Raw genomic sequence first — 14477 nt, forward strand, 5'->3', positions numbered from 1 at the left:
AACAAGGGTGACACCTTCAGCTACTGCGTTTGCCTTCACAGCCTCTTCAACACAGCTTCAATTTATCCAATTCCACTCACAGCTTGTTCCTCGAATAAATTTAGGGAGGGTGGAAAGAAAGGCCTTTTTTGTTTTGTTCGCCCTGCAGCTGCAGGGTGCACTCACCGACCCAGCAGTCGAAACAACTCAAACTCTTTCTCTGACCTGCCCATCTTTCCCATCGACCCCCTGCTCATGGCTGCTGGGTGTTGTCAATCAGCACTCCCTGGATCCTTGAACATGGGGGCTCTTTGGCACGCTGCCCAAACCTCCCCACTGCCCGTTTGAGCTCTGGCTCTGTCCTTGACGAAAGGGAGCCAAAGCTCGCAGAGTGAAGGCCGGCAGCAGAAAATGGGGAAAAAGACTGCAGTATGACTCAATCTGTGAGCAATGAGAGTAAAAGTAGGGTTATGAGTCAAGAGTTCAATTTGATTTTGGGAATAGCTGCTTGGCGGGTCAAACGCTAACCATGCAGCAGTGCACTGCATTCTACTCCATTATACTAAGTAGCTGAAATGGATTAGCCATCCGAGTTTTAGAAAATGAGTAAGAAATATTGTGATGATGATGAAACATGCGGTGGCTGCTCAAAGTTTGGATTTTTCTTCTGTTTTATGGCTCTCGGAACATATTCCACAGCCAACGGTTGATCCTTTGGAGCAATAATATGACAGATCACTGCGTGAAGCCAAATAAACAACCAAACCACTTTGTGATTTAGGTTTTGAATTGACTTTCGCTTCAGGGCCAGAGCTGAGGTTTGCTGCCTGGCCTCGAATCTGTACGGCCTGGTAAACAGGAGAATGTAGTAGGGGCCCGGACTGTACATTTAGACACACCCTCTTACATGTGTAGGGCAACAATTATTATATTACCATTACTATTTTTTGGAGTTAGCGATTTTTTGTCTATAATTCCCAACGTATCAAAAGTATTGTGAATTAATTGTCTGTCAATTGTTTTTTTTTAACTAAAACAAGTGTTATACTCATATTTTACTTATAGAAAACCTCACTTCCTGCATTTACTTTTAATAAAACCCAAGCGTTACCTCAACTGCTACTATTCAACAATAATTTGTCATTGTTGGAGCGTATACGCTTGTGTGATTATAATACTGCATCAGGGAAATCAAAAGAGCCATTATGAGAGCAGTGGCTGGCATCATTACACATGCTGCTTACATTCAAATTGCCCACTTAACATAGTTCTCCTCCAGCAACATGTGTTTATCATTAGCGAGCACCCTAATGGCTCAAACATTATTCGAGCTGGCTTAATGGCATAGTCGTGCTTTGTTCGGGTCTGTTTGATAAGAGCTGGGCCACTAATGGTTTATTAATTTCCCTACGAGTCACACGAAAAATAAAAACTTGAGTGAGTCTCTGTCATTGTCTGATTCAATCGCATTGCCAAAACGTAGTTACTGTGGGGGAAAGTCTGTGGGGAAGCTATTGGTGCTGCAGCTTGGATTTAGGAGTTTATTTTGATGTATTTTCTATGAAGAAACTGCCCCAACAACATTATGCCATGTGGAAATATTACAAGCAACAAAGGAACAACTCAATTTCTCCACAGACCCGAATTCAATGCAGCCAGCCGGCAGTAGTTACAGCGAGGGTGAAAGGTTTTCAAAGAAAAGTTGGAAATCACGGAGCGAATTATGTAGGAATGAGGCAGGTTGAAGGAAGGCAGCCACTGGAAAAAATAAATTAATGACAACACCTTACTAGAAAAGCTATTGGAGCAGTCTCTGTATTGAGACTCAATATCAAAACAAGAGGGAGGCTTTCTCCCTGAAAGTGAACGCCGTCAGCGCCCGAGCCTTGGCACAAAGACCAAATCTCTCGCTGCCCCAATATTGGGGAGCACTGAAAGGATTTGAAAGGCATCGGAAGTGTCTTCTTGTCCCCCACCGATGCAACAATGCACGAGCAACTGTTTGAACTTGAAAAGTGTTTTATCTGAGGGCAGCCATGCGTGTCCCACTGACTGGATGTCATGCGTTGGAGAGGGATTCAAGACTTTGTTCTCGATAACTTAAGTGTTCAGTTTTCTGAGTCACCCCTATGTAACAGAAGTCCCTGTGAAGCTCTGATGGTAGGGGTGACCGGCAGACAGAAGAAATTAGTGGAGGGAACTAAGTGAAGAGCTCGTCTCTGCAGCCACGACATTGCTATCACGTCCACTCTGTCATCCTTTTTATGTGTGCCCTGAAAGACCAAAAGTCTCATCTTGGTTATTACTGCGTTTGTTTACAATCCTCAGCATGTATGGCTGAATGTATCTGCATGTATAGTGTATGATGTGCTTCACAAAAGAAAATACAAAAACAAAACAAACTTTACCTTTTTGACATAAAAAAAACAAACAATAAAATGTGATAAATGTTACTTTTTTTAAAAATCTCAATAAAAAAAAAAACTATCAAGTTTGGAGTTGCCAGATTTCCTGCGGTGCAGCGATGCAGATCACAACGCCGCGAGACTAGAGTCGAATAAGATCATGTGCAAACACTTGCAAATTCAGTCTTGAGCTGTTAGCAAGGGATTATTGACACATCAAAAATGTTTTATTATTTTTTTAATGGAATTTCCCACATTGAAAGCAGAGCGAGATGCTGAGGAAACGTGTGAAATTGAGCCAATAAGAACAAATCAAAAGCGGTTTGATGATCCGACTACTTTCACACATCTGCATCTTTAAAGTGGTAAAGAAGATTCCCCTTTCCCTCCCGTGATTTTATCCGTTGTGGAACAACATGGATTTACCAAACTAACCTTTATGACACCCTCAGGGGATTCATCTAAAACAATAAAGCCTCTCTGTCTTTAGAGTGTAAGCAACTAACTTTCTGCACAGTGGTGACTATGGCAGAAAGCTGGCTCCTGAAGCAAATCCATAACAAAAGTATACCTTTAGAAAAAAGTAATGCTTCTCAGATCTCCTGTCCATGTCCACCGTTTATGACTGTGACACCCATGTGTCAAAGGAGGGACTATTTGCCATTTCTAAAAAATGCTCTTTCATCTTTAAAAGCAGAAATGCAGCCGCAGGCCATCTGTGTTCAACTGGGATGTTCAGAGAAGTGTCCCTGCCTTTCCAGAGCTGTGTACTAAACACAACCCGGTGCACTGATCCGTGTCAGAATGCATAACTATAACAGCTCAGTGTTGGATAATATTGATAATATGAATGTGTTGGGCTGGATTTGAACAAATTACAAAGCATTATTTTACACAATAAATACTGTTTTGTTTGTGTTGCATTTCTGTCTGCAGACAATAATTTAACAAAGATTTAGTCTGAAGTCAATAAAATCAAAATGATAGGATAGTAAACTACAAAAGCATATTCCAACACTTCAAAAAAGCATATGTATTTTTCAAGAATCAAAACGATGTTATGGAGCCAACGTAACGTGAACGTTTAGTGAGCATTGGTAGTCAGCGTAAATCTATGTTATGTGCATGTAACTGTAGATATAGTGTATATTATGGACGGTTCATTCATGAACATAATATTCATATGTGTACACGCGCCCCCCCCCCCCCCCCCCCCTCTCCGAGGCGCTGGTCTCCACTTCCACCAACAATACAAAGTTAGGAAAACACGGACATGTTTAGGAAAGCAGATTAAAGTGGCACCGTGGAGCCAGTCCGCTTCTTTGAACGTCACTTTTCCTTTTGTTGTGACCAGAGAAACACAGCTGGCCTGGCGAGCACCCCGAAGCCTCCCCCACCCCACCTCAACCCGCTCCCAGCCAGCCGGCCGGGTCTCCCCGGTACGCCTGCCACCCTTCGCCCGTCCTTACCTCTCTTACAGGAGGGCGAAAGCTGCGAGCCGTCGGGCGAATCAGAGGCAGAACACATTCTTCTGGAGGCAAATCCGTACGGGGCCCTCCATTAGACACGGGCTCAAAGTGCAGGACGACGGGAGGAACATGAACACAGCCAGAGGTTGACGGAAGGAAGGGGAAAAGGAGAGTTGTTCAGACCCAAGGAGCTGCTCGGGATTCGGGGCCACGGTGCGACAACTTCCGCTGCTGTCAACTCGAGTGGAGGTCGTGGAGAGTGTTCTCGTGGGAGGTTGTGAGTCCGCGTGTCGGGGGAAAAGCTACGTTACGTCCCGGCTTGGTCAACTCTGTCTGTTACTGTGACTTCTCGGTCTCCGTCTCTCTACCGCTGCCTCCTCCACACACGCATCTTTGAAGCCAGTGTCGAGTTGCTCAGCAAATCAGCGCAGCGGCGGTGCTGGTCGTGAAAGCAGGAATGTCCCAGCCCCACCGCTCCATACGCTGCTGGAGAGGGGCGGGGGGAGGGGGTGGCACCCACAGCGACTGGGCATTAACAAGTTTACCAGTAACCAGGAAAAAAAAGCTTCCTCTTTCCTCTTAAGGGCAGCGGGCCTGTGACTTTATCACTCCACCTGAACGCATTGTTTTCTCTTGATGAAATATGGATTCATCAGTTCCTCTCAAAACTTAAACATATAGTGCGTGTTTTCTTTTCAATTAGACGTGTTTATTGATCTACTAAACTACTACTAGACTCTAATGCTCACGTGTTACATCATTAACCAAGACCAAAACAAGTATACACAATTACGGATTATTCAATTACACACACCTTCAGTAAAAAGTGTCTTTTTGGGAATTAGTTGAATGCTCTGAAGAATGTCCAGTCAGATGAATATTAATCTGAACAGTTGCCACTGTAGTTTCTGGGGATGGGATAACATAACAATGCTTTTTTTGTCATCTACAATGAACTGTTATTTCTTGCAGGCAAGCTGATCATCATAAGAAAACCATCTCAACAAAAAACGTAATCTTTATGATTGAGATCAGCTTGATATGAACACAAAGAAGTTCTGCTCTACAAAAAAGGGGAAGAAACTTAACCATAACTACTTGCATGTATGTAAGTAGCTTTACTTTACTTTACTTTACTTTTTTTATGAACAAGAAGTGCACACAAGTTTATATTGTTTGTACCTCAGGCTTCATTCACTTTGTGAAAAATGACTGATAGTTCCACCTAATGCACAAACAGCCTCAAAGCCATAAATGCGGTTCTAATTTGTCACCGTGCCTTGTAATGTAGATAACACTATCTCTCACTTGGCCCATTGAAATTAATTCAACTTATGTGCGAGGGGGATGCTTAAAGAGCTCATAGCTACGGGTCATTTCTGGCATCAGACCTGTTGGCTGGCTGCACCTATTTCCTCATCACTCGGTGAAATGCCTTCACAGAGAGGCAGAGGGAGAGGAAGAGTGTGAAACAGTCATCTGTTGTGCGTATTGGCACGAGTAAACAGCATAATTATCTTTGAGGCAGTAATTATGTGCCCCGGCGTTGGCCCGGCAGGCGACGGCGAGCCCACCCTGCTTCAGACAGCAGGTGCAGCTCACCATCTGACAGCTGACTCCGAATGGAAGGTGTGACCCAATCCTCCCGAGGCCGGGCCGACCCAATGCTAGCCTTCAGGCTGTGAGGGCCAAAGCCAACAAACCAGCAAACCTCTGACACAGGAGGACATGGAAAACAAGATGGAGGAGGAGATGGAGACGGGACTGACGAAGGACGGATGCTTCAACTCTGTTTTCACTGTTAAACAGTTTCATATCATTGTCAAGTGTTTTTTCTCACTTATCAGCTCCACTTTCTAGTGACATCATATATTAAAAAAGCTTTAGCAATCGTATCGTTATGGATAAAGATTAAACCGCATACTTGATGGATGATTGTGGTTGGAAAACCCTTTCATGTCTCATTAGACATTACAGCCCACTTTCTATCATCGTTTTTTATACAAGTGATTCATTTTCTTCAACCCTGTGATGGCAAAATTGTCTCCCTCTCTCTCTCCCTTTTCTCTCTCTCCCAGGGTCAGAAGCTGGTTGGAGATGGAGACGGAGGCTTTGGGTTCAGAGGGGGGTGAGTGGGGTGATTGGACACAGTCGCATGTGAAAGGCCAGAGAGCGGCGAGTCCACAGGGAGCAGGGTCCACACACAAAGGGCCAGGGAGGGGTCGTGGGGGCAGGAGGGGAGACCGAGGAGGAGAGGCCGCGCTGGGAACCAAAGCTGACAGCACAGACACTTCTCATCCACTGGGGGTTCGGCTGTCTCTGGCCCCCTGGGGTCCATGATCACTGGTGGAGCTGCCAGCCACAGCAGCGAGCTGCTTACTCAGAGCAGAAGCAGCAGAAACACTGAGCACACAAAGCGACAGTGACCTCTGGCCCACATTTAACTGATATGAATGTTGTTTTCTGAGTCATACCAGCCCTGATCAAATAGCAATAGACTGTGCCACATTTAGCCAATACAAGAGGACTTGATTACAACGCAGAGGCTGGAAAGCAACAGCAGTTTACAGTTTATACATTCAAATACTGACTGTCCTCATGCAACGTCCTGATTTAGATTTAATTAAAGAAGGGAAGGAGGCAAGAGACCTGCTAACAAGGGTCTTTGTCTCAATCCGCAGCCTGGGATTGTTTGGTGTGGGTACCTCTAGCTTGCTGTCCTTTGCTCCGAGGTTGATAAGCCTCGGACCACTGTCAACAGAGTGTTTATGACCTGCAAAGCAGCCCTAGGTTGTGTTGACTCTGTCAGCAGGGACCTGGAGGAGGCCGGACTCCCAGTGCTATTAAAAGGCACTATCAGATAACATTTGTACCATCCCTCTGTTTGTCAGAATGTTGTGGATTCGTCAACAGAACAAAATACCAAAGCTTAAGTTTTGTTTGTTGTAATTGTATGTAATTACTTGAAAGCAGATGTTGCGGGTTAAATTTAGAGGGTAAAATGCCATGAACAAGCACTTGTTGCCATTATTTTTCGAGAATGCTTCATCATAGAGTAGGACAGCTACCAAGATTTATATTTATTTTCTAAGACGAGGACATTTATTTGCAACTTTTAATGCGTTTTTATAAGACAAGGAAAATTGTGCGAGCAAAGACATAAATATACGAGAGTGAGAAAGATCACAATACTTTACAACAGAGACTAAATGGATTTCCCCTTGGAGGGCAGTATATCTCATGACCCAGACAGGTGTGTGCAGTGAGTATGGGTGTGTGGGTTGTGCTGTTCTGTGTGTCTGGGTATGGGTCTGCGGTTGTGTGAGTGCTCACGGATGTGTAAAAAAGAAAGAGAGGAAGAGAAATGTGAGGGCACGTTCCTCCATCTGGTTTCTGCATCACTGTGGTGGGATCACATTATCCATCGTAGGCTCTCTGGGAATTTCATCAGTCTGTAACGTCTCACTTATTCACATGTCTCTGTGGGCTTTACCATGTAGAACAATCCTGAGTGTCCCTCCTGACACTGCATTGACCCTGTACATCCTCTGGCCATCTTTAAAGCTTCCTCCTGTCTGCTTTGGTGCCTCTGTAAGGACTGTACAGGGCATCAAACGGTGTAAACTCCAGTGTTCACACTGTCACTATTTGCCTGCATTGTCTACAGCTCAACAATATATATATATATATATATATATATATATATATATATATATATATATATATATATATATATATGTATGCATTCACTGCTTTGTCAATAGGGGTGCTAAACAAACAAGGGAGAGACAGTCAAACTAACACATGTTTTTGCAGTTATTCGTAAGTAACAAACCTAAACTCATAACCATGCCTTTAGATTATCTTGTTATATTAAATGAATAAAGATTTTTTTTTTAAAGGACAAAGCTCAGGATAGCATTGCATATCACGGTATAAAGTGAAACGTTTATTGCTGTAATAAGACGTTTTTCTTGATGTTGTAACACAAAACCTTTCTTGTTATAACAATATGCTTTTTATCTTGTTATAACGTAAATATTTCACGTTATAGAAACGTATGTTTGAATCTGGAAACGATGTCCACCGAACAGATTTATTTGAGGAATTTAGCTCATTTACAGGATTTATTAAGTTCCACTTCATGCTTGGTTTGAGACATGGTGAGCGTCTCCTGTTACTGAGCACGATGGATGATATATGATATATATATATGGATGATATGATATATGGATGATAAGTATGCGTACACTACGTATGCGTACACTACGAAAGGGGTTTAAAGTGCACCGGGCTGTACAGAGGAAGACCGGGTCCGACCCTCTGGCTCTCTGCACTGCATGACGTCCAAAAAGCCCAGATTTATAATGCACTCCCAAATCGTACGGACATGTTGTTCCGGTCTCATCCCCGACAACCGAATCAGCACTGACGTGACGCTGTCATGATATAGCATTCAGGAGCTGATTGTAGTGGGTATCTGGGGAGTAGTGGAGCAGGAAGAGGCCGAAGTGAAATATCATTCCTATTAAACACTGATGTTTCCTCTGGTCCCACGGGCTCATGACGACCTTGTGATTTATGGTGCAGCAATGGAGGAGCAGATCAGAATACAGCTGCCCCATAGCTGCACAAACATGTGTATACCGGACTCGAGTTGGTTCAATTCACTACAGCTATTGGAATGAATGTGTCCTGGCTGTTGGACTGAAATAAATAAATAAATAAAACAAATGTATCCGCATTTCTTTTCTCTTGTGTTTATTTGCCTGTGAATCCAGGGATTATGTGGGTAAAAATGTGACGCTTGTTGCAGCTAACTGGCTTTTTCCAGCTCATTCTGAATGGCATGAAGTGATGTAGAAAATGAGCCAGATGAAGCGGATTAGGACCTGAGACTGCTTGCGCTTATCATCTCCCGTAGCACTGGAGTGTAGCCATGGAAACAGGAAGTGAGAGGCAAGCTTCCAAGATGGCCACCAGCTTGTGAATGGGTGCATTCCTCAACGGTAGGGCGTCTGCGTGGAGGGAGGAGGGGCCAGCGTGTGTGTGTTTACTCCAAAAGGGGACTATATAAATAGTAACTGCTGCTGTTTTAAGGACTTCCTGTCACTAGGTATTCCATAAAACAGTAGTTAAATAAACAATCAGTTTCCCATTGGGGCTGCCTTGTCTATACTGACGTGAGCTCTGCAGTGGGTTCAATCCAGGATCCCGGTGTGTAGATTTAAAGCCCCAGACTGGAGTCATGGAGCTGTTACAGGTCACCACACTCTTTTTCACTTGCAGTCCGTCTGGTCATATAACCTCCACACACAGACTGGGCCTGAACTCCACATTCAGCATGTTTTTATTCTCTCTGCTATGTAACTTCTCTACTGACTTTTAAACTTTCCATTGTTTTGTTAAGCAAGCTGTGCATGTGGAGCTCCTCTTCTTGCCGTTGCAGTGCAAGGATTCAGGGCACCATTATTATCTGAGTGGGACTTCATTCCGAGTGTTACAGTTAGACGAATAAAAATGTGGACACCAGGAGAAAAAGCATTTGGACGTTGACGCAGTTTAGTTGTTTAGTTTTTTAGGTTGTGTACCACAAAGCATTAGATATAAAATAATACAATTAATATTAGGTTGAATGGTTGACTTTGGTTTTAATTTATATATCGGATATTTACAACCACTTTGAGGCCACTCAAAGCCAGCGCTCCATCACTTTTACATGTAATAAATCCTCAGAACATTCAAAGATACGCTCAGACTTTTTCGAGCTTCTCTTAAAACAATATACTGAATATGTACATTGAAAGAGTTTTGGTTCAATGCAATGGTTTCTCTTGTTCATATTGTTCAGAGACCTCCTCTTAAAGCACTTTCACTGTAAGTGGACTAATACCAAACCTCATTCTGTTCATTGATTTCTAAATACACCAAAAGCAAAGCAATGAGAGAAATAAAGTATTTCAAAATGGCAGTATTTGTAGAGCAAAAATGTATCTATGTGTTACTCAGCCAGCAAACACCGTCCATTGAGGCACAAAGGAGATATTCTATGCCAAAAAGCCTTAGATAACAACTTAATTTGTCTAACTGCTGAAGCCTTATATTATCTTTAACTGACTGTTGTAATACATTGTTTACGCACAACATGGTTGACAGGTAAAGTCAAAGTTCCTTCCAAATTAACATTTGAATATTGTGTTTAGATATCAAAATGTGAATGTGTTCTCGAGGATAGAAAAAATAGAACAATTCTATAGAGAAAGGAGAAAAAGTATATTAAACCATGTATTAAGTCAGCCATAATGGTGGTTAAAAACCAAAGGGCAAAAAGCTTGGTTCCCTCATCTACATATATACACACACACACACACACACACACACACACACACACACACACATATATATATATATATATATATATATATATATATATATATATATATATACAAATATTTGTCAATACACAAATACACAAACATATACCAGCTGGCATTGTCAAGAAGGACATCATCCATCATGCCGCCTCTGTTTTAGACATGGCCATGAAGCTGTCAGCATGCATTCCTGACCACAGCTTTTGCAGAGCACATTTGTCAACCTCTAGGGGAGTACATGCCCAAAATGTTTGGATTTTTAAACTTATCTCATTTTGGCCTTTGGAAGTTGTTGGCATCCCACTGGGGCTAAACTGATCCACAAACAGTATGCTTTGTTATCATTGGAGGCCTTAACGGGTACAGTCCGATCCACTGGAGGCTATTCTCATCATTCTTTTTTATTTTTCAAGAACTTGAGTGAGGATGCGAATATTGGAGAATCGAGGCCAAGGAAAGGATGTCAGGGTGTGATAGAGCATGCAGGGCCCTCATCTTCTTTCTTTTTTTTGCCTGCCTCTCCCAACACAGACAGCGCCCACATCATGGGACAAGTATCACTTTTGTTTGTGCGTCGCACAGGTCAATCACACCATCCAGGAAGATATACCATCTATGTCTCTTCCGCTATTTCAGATGTGGAGCCTCAGTCGCAGGGCCCCCAGCAGGGGCCAGGTACACTATCACTGCAGAATATCTCCAGATAGTCACTGTGGAGCCGCAGGAAAGGGCCCTGCATGCCGATATACTGTACATGTCTGTCTATATTTTCCTTTTGTCTGAGCGTTTTTTTTAAAATGTATTGATGCGTGCTTTTGTCTCTCCGAGACAACGATGACCTCTATTTTTTTAGACATTTGTTGGGTTCAGTCAAACCCCCCCCGGAACAGGATAGGCTGTAGAGAAATCTCAGGCAGATGTAAAGTGAAGACACTGATGTCTTCATGAAGTTTTTTCTTTTTTTCAACCTGCAGCTCATGCTATCTCACCCAGCTCTGTCAGCATCCTCTTTTTTCTCTCCCTCATGCCTAAGAGACAAGCTAGATCCGTGAACAATCTGCTCCATCCTGCAGGCCGCGCTCCCCTCTCTGCTCAATAAATTGCAGCTCCCATGAGGATAGCTGAAAAGACAGTACAAGTGGGAGCCAGATAGAGCTGTCTGAAAGGGCTCCTGTTTCAAATTAGGCTTGCTGGACAAAAGTCACCTCGACCCCGAAGTTGAATACATATCTACTTCCTGTATCCCATTTCCTCAAGCGTCGTGGACGGACACTGGAAGGTGAGAGCCAGTGTGTTAGTGTCACTGTGCCTGTGGTCTGCTGATCGGGGCACAGTAAGGCAGTTTACAGCCATGTTAGAGGAGAACAAAAAGTTATCTCTAAAGAGGCATGTTTCATGGCTGGTGTGCTCCCACAGTTAATGTCAAGGCCCAGCATGAGTTCACTGGACGTCCTCCCTCGTTGTGCCTCCGTGCCCTGATGGACTGAGCTCACTGCAGCGCTTTATACTTGGAGTATAAAATGGAGTGAAATGGATTAATAAAATGTATTGTGTCAGCACATGAAACATTGCAGGTTTATAGCCTGACCTATTTCTATTTCGTCACCAGATTAGATTTTTTTTTCCAAAGTCTCCTCTGAAAATGGTCAAAAATTATTGTGATCCAAATACAAACAAAGGGTTTGCTCCACAACCAATATTCAAACTTAGCTGTGGAACCTGCTGTTACTAAACTCAAACTAAGTTATTCTCTGTTCTGAGGCTGTTATAGGTTTGTTAGGGTCATTAATATGTCCTAACAGTCTATAGTAGCTCTCCACTGCTACTAACATTATTTTTTTTATCTCTAATATTGAATTCTTAATTTCTTATGTTAATATAGCCAAACTACAGATTCGGTCTTTCAACCTCACACATTGAAAGTAAGCAGGGTGTGAACTTATGGTTGGCCAGTAATGAACAATAATCAAGTGAGGGGAAGGTGTGTGAATCAGAGAGCATGAGACAAAGACACAGAGAAAGAAGCGGATATGTTTAGTTTAGTTTTTAGTGTTAGTTTTGAAGGGAACCTGAGCAGCCGGGACAAATTGGTCGAAAGAGAGACGTTGCAGGTGAAATCTCTGTCTCTCAGAGTGGATCGATGGCACAACATGGACCATTCAGGCAGATCAGGTGATACTGGACTGTTTGAGGTTAGTGGGGTAGGGGGGCAGATACAGGTACAGTACATACCAGCCATAATGCTTTAATAATGACCGATCGCTCCTCGGGTGCTCATGGGGGATTCTTGTCACAGGGTCAGGGCCGCACGGCTAACACGAGCCAGACATCCGCCATCATGACTGTCCCAAAAAAGCTTCATGTGACGTCAGTCTTTTTTATTAAATCTTATTTAAAATGGTATAATTCTAAAAAAATTATATTTTGGAAATTTTATACAAGTGATTCATTTTCTTCAACCCTGTGATGGCAAAATTGTCTCCCTCTCTCTCTCCCTTTTTTTTTGTGGAAATTTAGACATGGAACTGTTTTCATGAAAATTTAAATGGAAATTTCTTTTCATCCTTTTTTCCTTCAAATGTTCTGTGTTGATTCCTTTCTTATGTGTAACTATATGTTGATGTTGTTGTCTTAGCAACTTATTATTATTATTAACTTAACTGGTAAAATAAAGAAAAATATAAAGAATAGTTAAAAATCAATCAAAATTATCTTCAATAGTTGTGAAGAGTTGGGCCTATGAATGATCATTTTGGTGTTTGGGATAATGAACAACAGTAATTTATTTGTTCAGCCCGTGTTTGTTGAAACCTCGCTGTGGTTCATTCCCCCAAACACCAAAATGATCATTCATAGGCCCAACTCTTCACAACTATTGAAGATAATAAGATTTTTTCCATTTAGAGTTTTAAAAAACTTGTATATTCAATTTGTCGAAACAGTTTGTGCTGCATAACACAAACATTTAATAGCCACACAACTGCACTAACTCAAAACACTTATGATACTGTGGTTGCACACATATATTTACTCGAATGAAAGACTTGCTTTTTTGGCCTGCAGTGCAATCGTTTGGCTGCAGAGGATATTGATTATGCTGCATGTTTGTTCAGAGGAAGGATTTTACTTGTGGACATGAAGATGAGAGAATAATGAGGCTGAGTATAATTATTACCACCAAATGAAAACCCATTTTGAGGTAAAGAAATCCATTAACAGTCCCAACAACAACTATCCCATCTGATATGCATCAGGACCTTGCACAGGTCATTATCCTTGTTTTCATCTTGCTGTATCTCTCAGTATGTTATACACACCAGCTTTGTCGATGTGGGCACTCAGAGGTTACCTGTCAACTTGTCCCAGAATGAGCATTTTGGTTTGCAGGAATTCTCTGGGACTGCACATTGATCGAGTTAATCTCTTCTGTCTTAATCTGGCTCAGGGATATTAAGACCAGCCTCTGCGGCCCCGGTCACATCACCTCTGACCCCCTCTGTAATCCGCCTCTCCCATCAGCTCATTAAGCCCAGGGAGTTCACACCTCTTGCCATGTTGGGCCCAGCTGTGTCTCCCCAGTGCCCAGGCCGGCCTGGGGTGTCAGGAAAGGCTGCCGGCTTCACAGGCACGACGCAGGCCCTGGTCTCTGATCTCTGCTAAAAATGCTATAAATCACAGACAGGAGGTGATGGTCTTAAGTGCTCATTAAAGTAGGCAATAATAAATGTGGAGAGAATGAAAGGCTCTCTCTACCTGTCAGCCTGGGCTGGTTAATGAGAGGAGCCTGTTGTACTTTACTAATGATGGATGATTAAGAAAAGGGTAGATGGAGTGTTAACAAACGTTTAACTGCAGAGCCGCAGTCATAAATGTTTCACAGCGACAAAATGCACCACAGTGCTTCCTTTGACTGCATAACAATACCGTGTGTTATGTATTCATAATCAGAATTCAGCTCGAGATTGCATCGTGGTGTCTGATTCATTTGAGTTTGTAAAGTGTTTATGCTTTTGGATGTCACAGTGAACACAGCGGCTCAGTTGTTTAAATAGGATTTTGGCTTAGTTTGGTAGACTTTGATAGACATTTGCTAATGAACAAGACAAATCTTCTTACGTCCATATTAATAACATAGAAGGTGTTTGCTGTAAAATCTCTATGTGGGTTGAGTTATACAGTAAAAAACTCTGATGGAGCCTCAATGAAAACTGAGGTCACAGGCTACTGTAGCCCTGCTGATGCAATTCACT

At 42.6% G+C, this 14477-nt stretch overlaps 1 protein-coding gene across 3 annotated transcripts in view; it reads right to left on the reverse strand.

Annotated features, from left to right (window-relative positions):
- The window catches only part of cdon (cell adhesion associated, oncogene regulated), a 29427-nt gene extending 25115 nt beyond the window's left edge, over positions 1-4312 (reverse strand). For 2 of the 3 annotated variants that reach the window (XM_034549319.1, XM_034549320.1), the window contains exon 1: positions 3854-4291. The gene's annotated coding sequence lies outside the window, so the exon portion shown is untranslated. Of the gene's footprint in view, positions 1-3853 lie in introns of all 3 variants that reach the window. The other variant, XM_034549318.1, reaches the window with a different exon arrangement.
- Between the last annotated feature and the right edge of the window lie 10165 nt (positions 4313-14477).

Source organism: Cyclopterus lumpus, chromosome 13 (assembly GCF_009769545.1).
Source record: "Cyclopterus lumpus isolate fCycLum1 chromosome 13, fCycLum1.pri, whole genome shotgun sequence".
NCBI classification, from domain to species: domain Eukaryota; kingdom Metazoa; phylum Chordata; class Actinopteri; order Perciformes; family Cyclopteridae; genus Cyclopterus; species Cyclopterus lumpus.